The following is a 12,730-nucleotide window of genomic DNA, read 5'->3' on the forward strand; positions in this document are numbered from 1 at the left end:
CCCTTTGCCTTGATGACAGCTTTGCACACTCTTGGCATTCTCTCAACCAGCTTCATGAGGAATGCTTTTCCAACAGTCTTGAAGGAGTTCCCACATATGCTGAGCACTTGTTGGCTGCTTTTCCTTCACTCTGCGGTCCAACTCATCCCATACCATCTCAATTGGGTTGAGGTTGGGTGATTGTGGAGGCCAGGTCATCTGATGCAGCACTCCATCACTCTCCTTCTTGGTCAAATAGCCCTTTCACAGCCTGGAGGTGTGTTGGGTCATTGTCCTGTTGAAAACAAATGATTGTCCCACTATGCGCAAACCAGATGGGATGACGTATCGCTATAAAATGCTGTGGTAGCCATGCTGGTTAAGTGTGCCTTGAATTCTAAATAAATCGCAGACAGTCGGTATCGCTATAAAATGCTGTGGTAGCCATGCTGGTTAAGTGTGCCTTGAATTCTAAATAAATCGCAGACAGTGTCACTAGCAAAGCACCCCCAGACCATCACTCCTCCTCCTCCATGCTTCACGGTGGGAACCACACATGCGGAGATCATCCATTCACCTACTCTGCGTCTCACAAAGAACCAAAAATCTCAAATTTGGACTCATCAGACCAAAGGACAGATTTCAGATTTTAGGCCTTCAATTTCCATTGCTCGTGTTTCTTGGCCCAAGCAAGTCTCTTTTTCTTATTGGTGTCCTTTAGTAGTGGTTTCCTTGCAGCAATTCGACCATGAAGGCCTGATTCATGCAGTCTCCTCTAAACAGTTAATGTTGAGATGTGTCTGTTACTTGAACTCTGCATTTATTTGGGCTGCAATCTGAGGTGCAGTTAACTCTAATGAACTTATCCTCTGCAGCAGAGGTCTCCTTTCCTGTGCAGATCCTCATGAGAGCCAGTTTCATCATAGAGCTTGATGGTTTCTGTGACTGCACTTGAAGAAATGTTCAAAGTTCTTGACATTTTCCGTACTGACTGACCGTCATGTCTTAAGGCAGGGGTGTCAAAGTCAAATGGACGGAGGGCCAAATAAAAAAATCAGCTACAAGACGAGGGCCGGACTGTTCGAATGTTCATTGAAAAATTTTTAAATGACGCATATAGTCTAGTGAACCTAATTGAACCTACTGAAAACCTAACAAATATATTACAATATGATCAGATAAATAAAGCAATATTTTCTTATGGCTCTGTCAGTAATCTTTAATTTTCAACAGACACAAAAGACAAATTTCCTTTATATAAATATCCCCATAACATGAACATTAAATGAAAGAAACCGGTATTCAAGGCACCATCAGTAGACTATATTTTCTATTTTAGCAAAAGTGGGCTAAATTTACTTCAAAGAAAAAACAATAATAGCAATTTTCTATCATCCACTCAACTGAAATATTTTTAAAATATAATTGGATTGAAATACAAAAAAATAAAGTGCAAAAATCTATTAATCAAAAACAACACTTTGTTTAAGGAGAAGTAACATGCAGTGAAAACAAATATTAAATTTTAACTTTTAAACTTGAACTGAGTAAAAACTCTAAATATGTGATTGCACAGTAATGTTCACTTGTTTGAGGTTGAGGGTGATACTTGGTGGTGTCCCATCTTTTCCACAAGTTCATCAATGTTCGGGGTAAGGCTCTGAGCTGAAGAAATCCTCAGAATTGAGTGGAGGTGTTCAGCAGTAAGTCGACTTCTGTGTGATGTTTTGTTCAGGTTCATCAAAGAAAACAGTTGTTCACACAGGTATGTGCTGCCAAACATAGACAACGTTTGAGCAGCCTGGATGCGCAGCTGGGGCATTGTGCCGGGGAGGAAACGGGCGAACTCCGCAGCACCCACTGCCGCATATTTTGCCCTCAGTGCATCATTGCATTGGAGGTCAATCAACTCCATTTGGAGGTTTGGTGGTGAGCTTTCCACGTCAACAGCAAATGGGTTACCGAGCAGTTCCAACCTGCTTTTTTGTGCTTCAAAGTCAGCAAATCGGCGTCGAAAGTCAGCGGCAAGCATACCTATTTTATCAGCCAACTGTGTGCTCGGGAACGCACTGGTAGAGAGCTTCTCTTTCATGGTCTGGCAGCTGGGAAAGTGGCTCAAATTTTCTTTCCGCATCTGCGTCTCCCACAGAGTCAGTTTGGTTTTAAATGCCTTCACTGTACTGTACATATCAGAGATGACACGATCCCGACCCTGCAGCTGCAAGTTTATTGCATTCAGATGACTCGTAATGTCACACAGAAAAGCCATTTCACACAGAAACATTTCGTCTCGGAGTTGTGTTGTGTCTTTCCCTTTGCTGTCCAAGAACAGACAAATCTCCTCACGAAGCTCGAAACATCTTTGAAGCACCTTTCCCTGGCTTAGCCATCGCACCTCTGTGTGATAAGGCAAATCACCATGCTCCGTTTCTAACTCCGTCAGAAATGCCTTGAACTGGCGGTGATTCAAACCTTTGGCTCTGATAAAGTTAACTGTGCGCGTGATGATGCTCATTACATGCTCCATTTTCAAGGCTTTACCGCACAACGCTTCCTGGTGTATGATACAATGATAAGCTGTCAGCTCACCTGTCGCGTTTTCCTCTTGCATCTTTTCCCGTATCTTCGCCACCAGTCCGCTCCTGTGTCCACACATCGCAGGTGCTCCGTCGGTTGTCAAACCCACGAGTTTTTCCCAAGGCAGCTCCATCTCATTTACACATCTTGACACCTCTTCATACAAATCATGCCCCGTAGTTGTGCCATGCATAGGACATAAGCCAAAAACTCCTCTGTCACGCTTAGGTTGGAGTCCACTCCGCGGATGAAAATTGACAACTGGGCAATGTCAGAAATGTCGGTGCTCTCATCCACAGCCAAGGAATATGCAATAAAATCTTTTCCCTTTTTCACAAGCTGCTCTTTTAGATTGATGGACAACTGGTCTACTCTCTCGGCAATGGTGTTTCTGCTCAGACTCACATTTAAAAAGAGTTGCCTTTTTTCTGGGCAAACTTCGTCACAAACTTTAATCATGCAGTTTTTGATGAAATCCCCCTCCGTAAATGGCCGGGCTGATTTAGCGATCTCTTCTGCCAAAATAAAACTGGCCTTGACAGCAGCCTGGCCTTGTGATTTGGCTTTTTTGAACAGAGCCTGTCGAGATTTGAGGCCTCGTTTTAATTCCTCTGCCTTTTGTAGCCTTTGTTCCATGTCCATATTCTTGTTTTTGTCCGCGTGTTTCGTTTCATAATGTCGTCTCAGATTATACTCTTTCAGTACCGCCACACTTTCTCCACACAGAAGACACACAGGTTTTCCAGCTACCTTCGTGAACATATACTCCGACTCCCACCTTGTTTGAAACCCCCGGTTCTCAGTATCCACCTTCCGTTTTGCCATTTTTGATGGGTATCTGAAAGTTAATTTTACTGTGATGCTGACGACTGCTGTGCCAATAAATATTGAAATGAAGCAGCCTACTGCTCGGTGCGTCACCTTTGCATTGTGGGAAATGTAGTATTGGTGCGTGTAAAAGATCTGCGGGCTGCCGGCTTGCTGCGGGCCGGTTCTAATAATAAATCAAGATCATCCCAGGGGCCGTAAAAAACCTTCTTGCGGGCCGGATGTGGCCCGCGGGCCTTGACTCTGACATATGTGTCTTAAGGTAATGATGGCCTGTTGTTTCTCTTTGCTTATTTGAGCTGTTCTTGCCATAATATGGACTTGGTCTTTTACCAAGTAAGGCTATCTTCTGTATACCACCCCTACCTTGTCACAACACAACTGATTTGCTCAAACGCATTAAGGAAAGAAATTCCACAAGGTACACCTGATAATTGAAATGCATTCCAGTTGACTACCTCATGAAGCTGGTTGAGAGAATGCAAAGAGTGTGCAAAGCTGTCATCAAGGCAAAGGGTGGCCATTTTGAAGAATCTCAAATATAAAATATATTTTGATTTGTTTAACACTTTTTCTGGTTACTACATGATTACATATGTGTTATTTCATCGTTTTGATGTCTTTACTATTATTCTACAATTTAGAAAACGGTAAAAATACATTTTTTTTAAAAGAAGAAAAACCCTTGAATGAGTAGCTGCGTCCAAACTTTTGAATGGTACTGTATATATATTATAATGTACTGAATATTGGTGCTGTGTGTTGTCTATGTAGTTATTAAGCCAGGGGCACTGTATGCAACACCACATTGTATCTAGTTTTCCCCTTTCATATTAAGTAGAGGGAATATAACACAGTCATTGTAACAGGTACTGTATTCTATTGCTGCGTTTTTAGAGCTAATGAATTTTGTGGAGATTGTGTATAGTATTGTTACATTGCTTTTGTGGCAAATATATGTCCTAGTTTTTCAGTAACACATGTTCCAATGATTATACAAACCACTAAATATAAGTATTTAATAGATTAATCACTTGATTTATATTGTTATCTATTCCATTTGTAATGTGTCCTTACTTGTATTTTGAAACGCTACTGTGTTTTGTATAAGCATATCAAAAGGTATTTTAGTGTATTTGTGAACCAAAGAAGGGTATACTTACAAATATATATAAATAAGTCCCTTAATATAACCAATAGATGGATTAAGATATTTATATACGAATATGTAAGTCAGTCACACTTAACCTTAGTGCAATCTGTGTTGTGTAACTGTGATATGTCATTGTGAATCACATTGACTGAATGTTATAGTGTAACATGACTAGCTGTGGGAGGGAAGCTGAGCGCTGAAGCGCTGAAGCGGTACAGATTGCGCGATAGAAATTGAAAGGTCCCGTTGAGCCGACATGTGTAGAGTTTGCCGTGAATACAGTCGCCACTATAATGCGGAAACGTTGCCTTTAAATTGAAATCGCGCTGCAATGCTGCACTTCCACGATACGGATTCAATAAAGCCCTTATTTAGTGGGAAGCACAGTGATAAACCATCTGGGGAAATGTTTTATCGTAGGGACAAAGGATTGTTTGTATTTTAACAGTGATGCATTGACTGTTTTGAAGCATTTCACTTAACGAAGGGGGCCATTTAATTAAATATATAATCTTTCAAATCTATAAACTATGTCGTGGATTTTCTGGCCTTAATATGACCCATGTGAGGACAATATTATCCCATGAGAATCGACATGTTGCAAGAGACCAATTGTTTGTCATTGAGATGTTGACTAAACAAACGCACAGTCATGATGATGATTTTGTTTCTGTGATCAGATTGATTGAATTACATTCCTCGGTGAGTCGGATGGAGATCCCCTGTCAAGGTAGCCACTTGAACCTCATACTAAGTGCAGAACATTACCGTCTTATTGACAGCACCAATAAAAATCTCAGCTTTAATAATTTTTGGGGGGGAATTTTTTTTTTGCAGTTATTGTTAATGAGGTCCAATGATGATCTGTAATGAATAAATCTGTGGCTTTGAGTCCGGTCGACCAGTGTAATGGCTTGCTGTTTTTAATTCCGTACAGTGTGCAGTAATATTCCCTCTGGGGTCCTGTGTTTGCTGGCTGAATAATAAAAAGGCCTTTGGGGACAGACCTGCCTTTATGGACTCGGGTCAGCCATGGGGAACAGCAATGATGTGAGAGACATTTTGAGATGATTTACCTCAGAAGACACTCGGCCTTTGCCACCCGCCTTCCATTCATCGTCAGAGGCAAAACTGAATTGCAATCATCTCAACGGTACACTGGCATGTTCAAATACTCCGCATTTACAACATATTAACATTTCTGATAGAAGGTGCAGTATCAAAGTCCAGTTTGGGCAATAGAAATTAGCAATTAACGTATTGTTTTTTTTTCCAACCATGGCCTGTGAACTGATTAGCCCCTCACTCCCCCAGGCCAAAGATCTAGTATGAGCAAATGTCTATGTATTTCCAGTGCCTTGTCCAAATTCTCCAAAGAGCCTATGTGATTATCATTCCCCATCCCTCAAATGAATCCCCCTGGAGGGGAGGTTTATTGGCTGATCATCTCACAGCTGAGCTTTCACGAGACCCCGCTGTGTACTCCACTCCTCTCATTACTCACACTTTGAAGATATTTATCATAAAACGCATCACACTGTGCTTCCTTTACATTTTTTTTTATCTCTCAGAGAAGCCCATTTCAAGGCTCTGCCTGGGTGCATTTTATCTGAATCCAGTCGCACAGGAGCGGAGTGTTTGAGTGGTGCTAGGCCAGCAACTACCTACCCCCCCCCCCACACACACACCCTTCACTGTCGTGATCATTATGGACTTGATGTCATTGGATGTTTCGTAGAGTTACACAAAATACAGGATTGGATAAATCACAGGCTTAAGGGGGTAACAGAAATCAAAAACCTTTCTTTCTTTGAGTCGAAGTGCGTTAAACAAAGTGGTTAGTTGTTTGCATCAGCAATGGTGATAGGATTGTCTGGGTTTAATTGAACTGATGCATAATTACAGAGCTAATTTGGAAGCAGGTGTCTGAGGCTCTTGAAATAATTGAACGTAAATGAAAATGAAGGAGCCAGATTGAACTGCAGTACCTGAACCAGCTTTTGTATCTCCCAATAATTGGCTCTTTTGGCTGTCACAGTCCAGTGACTAAGCATAGACGAATGGCCTCCCACTGTAAGTTATATTCTCAACCTACACTGGAACATAAATATCAGTGCTTGGCCTTCCACACAATGCAAAATGTGTCATCTCCAGAGCTATTTTAGCATTCCCAAGATTGTTTGAACCAAATGTCTGTCCATTTTGACTGAAACATCTACAAGAAATATGTTCTAATTTGCATTGTCTTGTCTTCACACCCTTTATAATGTACACTTTGGAATAGCTCTCTGATATATATGGAACATAAAATTAATAATTCATTGAATTTCACATTGCTCCATCACCTTAACCAACCATCAGTAAGCCCATCAATCGCAATTACAAGCATTATTACACTTTGAACAAGTCCAAAGCAGGCGTTTGAAAATAACAAGCATGGCTGATTTCCTCTCCATTTTCTCAGTCTCTGGGGGTAGACTGTCTATGAACACCAGACTGTGAAATGCCTGCTGTCTGAGTCGCTGACCACCCTCCATTTCACACCATCCACAACTTATGATTCTCTGTGTCCAATACACTGCCTATGAGGAGATGGATGGTGGGCCTAAAGAGGCTTAGTTTTCATGTCCAACAGAAAATGAACCAACACCAAGGTACAATCAAACTTAAAGGCCCAGTGCAGTCAAAATGAAGTTTTCACTATTTTTTGTAATCATATTGTACAACAGCTGATTAAATGAACACTGTAAAAGTGTGAAGAAATTCGATCAGTGTTATATTTCCTGATAGTTACCCGTTGAAAATACAATCTACACAGGACCTTCTAATCAGCAGGTTTGGCATGGGTAGGGTTTTGGATTGCATGGTGACAAGTTAATATAGACCAATTACAAAGAGAGTTCCAAACCTCTCTGCAGCTAGTTTTCAGATTATATATCCCTCCCCCTCCCCCTCCCCACTCAGGCCACTCTGAGACAGTCCTAGCAGAATTCTTGCTTGAGAAATATTTTTTTGCTAAATAGCTATTTTTGTTTCTTTTTTAAAATGTTAATGGAAACTATTACAGTAAGGTACGTAATTCTTACCCAGAAATGATATTGAGATAAAAATGGTTGCATTGGGCTTTTAATGTAGCTGAACCTCTGGTCTCCAAGTGGTTTTTATTCATTAAATAAATAATTTCCTGATAGTTATGGTATTGGTTGCATGTGCTTGTTATACAATCTTTCCATTGATTTTGTGAGATATTGATTTGTGCTTCAGGTCTGAGATGCAGTATCTTTCCTCCTAACCATAGCAGTGAGTTTCATCTCATCTGGTATCTCTTTGCACCTCCAGTGTCCTCATATGATCACTCAGGTCCTAGACGTTCTCCCCACAACGGGGTTCTCCCCCCATCCCCTCTCAGCTGTAAAGCTCTCCTCTCATATATATCCATGAGTCTAGTCATTGGGTTCCTGATGTGCCAGATCTATCTTCCACCTCCGGGAATCACTGCCACATTAGGTTCCTGATAGATACTGACATTCCCATTGTGCGCGGCTAGTCTAATGAAATGGTGATGATGATGATGATATTGATGGAGGCTCATTGCCACACAACCCCCTTTTGTCTGTCTGTCTGTCTGCACACGCACACACACACACACACACACACACACACACACACACACACACACACACACACACACACACACACACACACATATCTTGGCCAAGTGGAGAGGAGTGTATTATTTAAATCAACATAGTTTATTAATTTAATCTTTAGCAGATATACAAACATGGCAGTAACTCTCTAAAGGGTTTTTAGCAGTGATGGTAACGCTGAGATTAATTATCAAACCGGTGGCCTGGGCCTTTCACTCCTAAAGCAATGATAATAGTTCACAATTATCTAAATAGCATCCTCTTATTGACCTCGTGGTTCACTCCCAGTGCAAGCGTTGATCTGTCTTGGGAGAAAGCAAATGTATAAATAGAAGAATGAACAATGCATCAACAGCAACTTGCTCATCTCTCCGGCTATAACGTCTGAACTCCTAATGGGGTTCTTGTTAAAGTTGAAAGACTGCTAGTAAATGTCTGTCTTGGACAGTTTCTAAAGGCAATTAGTGTTTGCCAAGAGCAATTACACTGCAACCAGGCCTTGCATGCTGATTACTATCGTGTGCTTTAAAGAAACAAGACGACCCACGGAATGTGACAGTAATGCAGTGCTCAGCCTCACTCTAATTGTTAAATGTTAATTGTTAATTGTTTCTAACATGAGGAGGGCTGACACTTCCAGGGTACTGCACGTATACTGACTACGAGCCATGAACTGGCCTGGCAGGGAACACGGTGTCAGTGGTTGAAATGAAAATAATAAACAGTCTGTGTGATAAACATTTCACCAGCAGGTACCTGTACTGAACTGTCAGCTAAACACCCCCCCCACCCCCCCCCCCCTCCCCCTCTCTCTGAGGAGCACTTTATCTCTGCCTCCCAGCACAGTATGTCGGTGAGATTATACAGCTTGTCTAACCACAGGCTCCCTTTATTTTGACAGTTTTCTCTTCCCCGGGATAATGACCTGTCACAGAGGATTCATTAAGTTTATGTCATTAAAATACAAACCCGCTGCAGTGCACAATTCTATTCATTTTTGCACTCGGCCTGATTATGTCTGCAATCACTAAGCTTTGTCAGAATGCATTTGGAAGGCTCTCATTAGCTTCACAACTGGACTACAAGCAGAGAGCCAAAGACAGACAGGAAAGAGATCATGGTTGGCGAGCACAGCTCTGGAAGGTCCATCCGCCATCATGACAGGCCGGAGCCAGGCCAGGCCAGGCAGTTGGTGTGGTCAGCATGGCAATCCAGAGAAGACACAGCTGTTTGCCATGTGGTGCACGCTGAAGGATCCAGCACGTTGACTGCCAAGTTTAACCCAGACGAGTAATGTTTTTGCTCTGTTCTAAAGTGTATTTTAAACATTGCCATAATGTTAGATATTGGTAATCTTCTCTATGTACATAGTAATTTTATTGCCCAGATTATTGCCAGTTCATAATTAAAATATACTCATTTATTTTACAGGCTTCAATGTTTAGCATTAGCTAGTATTGACATTCCCAAACTTATTTGGTCCTTCTTCAGTAATATACACCATAAAATGTTGACTCTTACAAAACGTCCAAGTCCGTGTCCTAAAAACTCCCCAGAGTATATTTTATAGTGCTGTAAGAATGTATTTTCATGTATACTAAGAATAGTAGATTCCCTAGTCCAGACTTGCATTGTAAATTACTTGGAGGACTGAATGGATATAAATCTGTGACAGCCACATAGAGCGGCCCTGAGAGGAGTGATGATTGCAGGGACTTAAGGTGTCAGCAAGCTGCGAGTGAAATACTGAGTTTATTTATTTACTTCTAGTAGGATAGCGTCACTGTAGACAGAGAATTCTTCAGTGATTAAAAGTGAAAAGGACAACAATTTTAATGTCACAAATGTAATACTGTAGCAAAATATATGAATCATATGTATAAATCAAATATTATTACCATAGTACTGAGTTAAATTGTAAATTCAGTATGCACATACAGGCACACATATTGTATACATTTCTGACCAGGAATGCAGATTAAGCATTCTTTAATTCTTACAGTTTGTTATCAGAGTCATTGCTACATAAGTAATGGTGGTGATATTTCAACAAAATACTACTCATAGTACGCTAGTATGATTCTTGCCCTCCCAGCCTTGAAAGCATTATCGACAGAGACCATTTTCAACATAATGTTTAAGGACGAGGGCAGATAATGACTATTTCTTTCTAGTCTATGATGGGTGTAATCCTTTGAAGTGGGGGTAATTTGGCCTCAAAACCAGAGCATAAAGATATCCTTCCGCTGAGGAGATTTTTATCCCAGTATGATGCATTTTCCCCCTTACAATGGCGAAAGGCCAGTAAGATGGAACTTTTACAACCACAGTTTGTAGAGGCCTAGCCTAACATACAGTACAGAAAGCAACATACTTGAATCCTTTCATATATCTCCTTCTTTGTAAGAGAAATAAAAGGTTAAGCTTAATTTTAAAGTTAATATATTTGCTTAATCAATACCGGTATATGAATATATGTTTTAAAGAACAAATAAAGGTCATTGATCTATAAGTAATAGAATGTTAATTATTGATTAGTAGACCCAATCTCTGATATTGAGAGATTCACTTCACTGTCCAAGCAACCCTCTACATTTGGGGTATGGTTATACGGCCCTCCACATTGGTTGATTCATCTTAGCTGTTTTATTGTATCACCACAAAAACGTTATTTTGATTATTCATACTATTTCATCCTTACACAAAATATTCTTCTGACACAAACGTAAGGTTAATACCCAAGGTGTCTGGTCATTCGTTCTATCGGTACGGTTACCAGAGATGCAACCCAGTCGTTCGTTCTAAATGTTCCATTGCCATACTGGCTGGCAATGTTCTTATCGCTTGCTAACTAGCAAGTTACGGCTAAGTTACAGTCACGTCAAGCAGTGTAGCGAGAATAACAACAAAGTAGCTGCATTTGTTTAAGCTGACTTATAGTGACATTTATGGTGCATTCAGAAAGTTTTCAGAACCCTTGACTTTTTCCACATTTTGTTACGTTACAGCCTTATTCTAAAATGTATTATTTAGTTTTTTCCCCCTCATCAATCTACACATAATACCCCATAATGACAATGCAAAAACAGGTTTTTAGAAATGTTTGCTAATTTATTAAAAATAAAAAACAGAAATATGACATTTACATAAGTATTCAGCCCCTTTACTCAGTACTTTGTCGAAGCACCTTCGGCAGCAATTACAGCCTCAAGTCTTCGGACGCTACAAGCTTGGCACACCTGTATTTGGTGAGTTTATCCCATTCTTCTCTGCAGATCCTCTCAAGCTCTGTCAGGTTGGATGGGGAGCGTTGCTGCACAGCTATTTTCAGGTCTCTCCAGAGATGTTCAATCGGGTTCAAGTCCGGGCTCTGGCTGGGCCACTCAAGGACATTCAGAAACTTGTCCCGAAGCCACTCCTGCATTGTCTTGGCTGTGTGCTTAGGGTCGTTTTCCGGTAGAAGGTGAACCTTTGCTCCAGTCTGAGGTCCTGAGCACTCTGGAGCAGGTTTTCATCAAGGATCTCTCTGTAGGCCTCCCGAGTGGGGCAGCAGTCTAAGACACTGATCAGTGCTAGAGGCATCACTACAGATCCGTGTTCGATCCCGGGCTGTGTTACAGCCGGCTGCGACCGGGAGACTCATGAGGTGGCACACAACTGGCCCAGCGTCATCTGGTTTAGGGGAGGGTTTGGCTGGCTGGGATGTCCTTGTCCCATCACGCTCTAGTGACACCTTGTGAAGGCCGGGCGCATGGACGCTGACTCCGGTCGCCAGCTGTATGGTGTTTCCTCCGACACATTGGTGTGGCTGGCTTCCGTGTTAAGAGAGCAGTGTGTCAAGAAGCAGTGCGGCTTGGCAGGGTTGTGTTTCAGAGGACACATGGCTCTCGACCTTCACCTCTCAGTCCGCAAGACTGTAACTAACAATTCGATATCACGAAATTGGGGAGAAAAAGGTGTAAAAACAATTTAAGAAAAATAAAGGATCTCTCTGTACTTTGCTCCGTTCATCTTTGTCTCGATCCTGACTAGTCTCACAGTCCCTGCCGCTGAAAAATGTTTCAGGTTTCCTCCAGATGTGACACTTGGCATTCAGGCCAAAGAGTTCAATCTTTGTTTCATCAGACCAGAGAATCTTGTTTCTCATTGTCTGAGAGTCTTTAGGTGCCTTTTGGCTAACTCCAAGCGGGATGTCATGTGCCTTTTACTGAGGAGTGGCTTCTGTCTGGCCACTCTACCATAAAGGCCTGATTGGTGGAGTGTGGCAGAGATAGTTGTCCTTCTGGAAGGTTCTCCCATCTGAACGGAGGAACTCTGGAGCTCTGTCAAAGTGACCATCGGGTTCTTGGTCACCTCCCTGACCAAGGCCTTTCTCCCCCGATTGCTCAGTTTGGCCGGGCGGCCCGCTCTAGGAAGAGTCTCGGTGGTTCCAAACTTCATCCATTTAAGAATACATATTTTTTTATTTGATTAATTTAACCCTTATTTAACTAGCAAGTCAGTTAAGAACAAATTCTTATTTACAATGACGGCCTACACCGGG

Source organism: Oncorhynchus clarkii, chromosome 3 (genome assembly GCF_045791955.1).
Source record: "Oncorhynchus clarkii lewisi isolate Uvic-CL-2024 chromosome 3, UVic_Ocla_1.0, whole genome shotgun sequence".
NCBI lineage: Eukaryota > Metazoa > Chordata > Actinopteri > Salmoniformes > Salmonidae > Oncorhynchus > Oncorhynchus clarkii.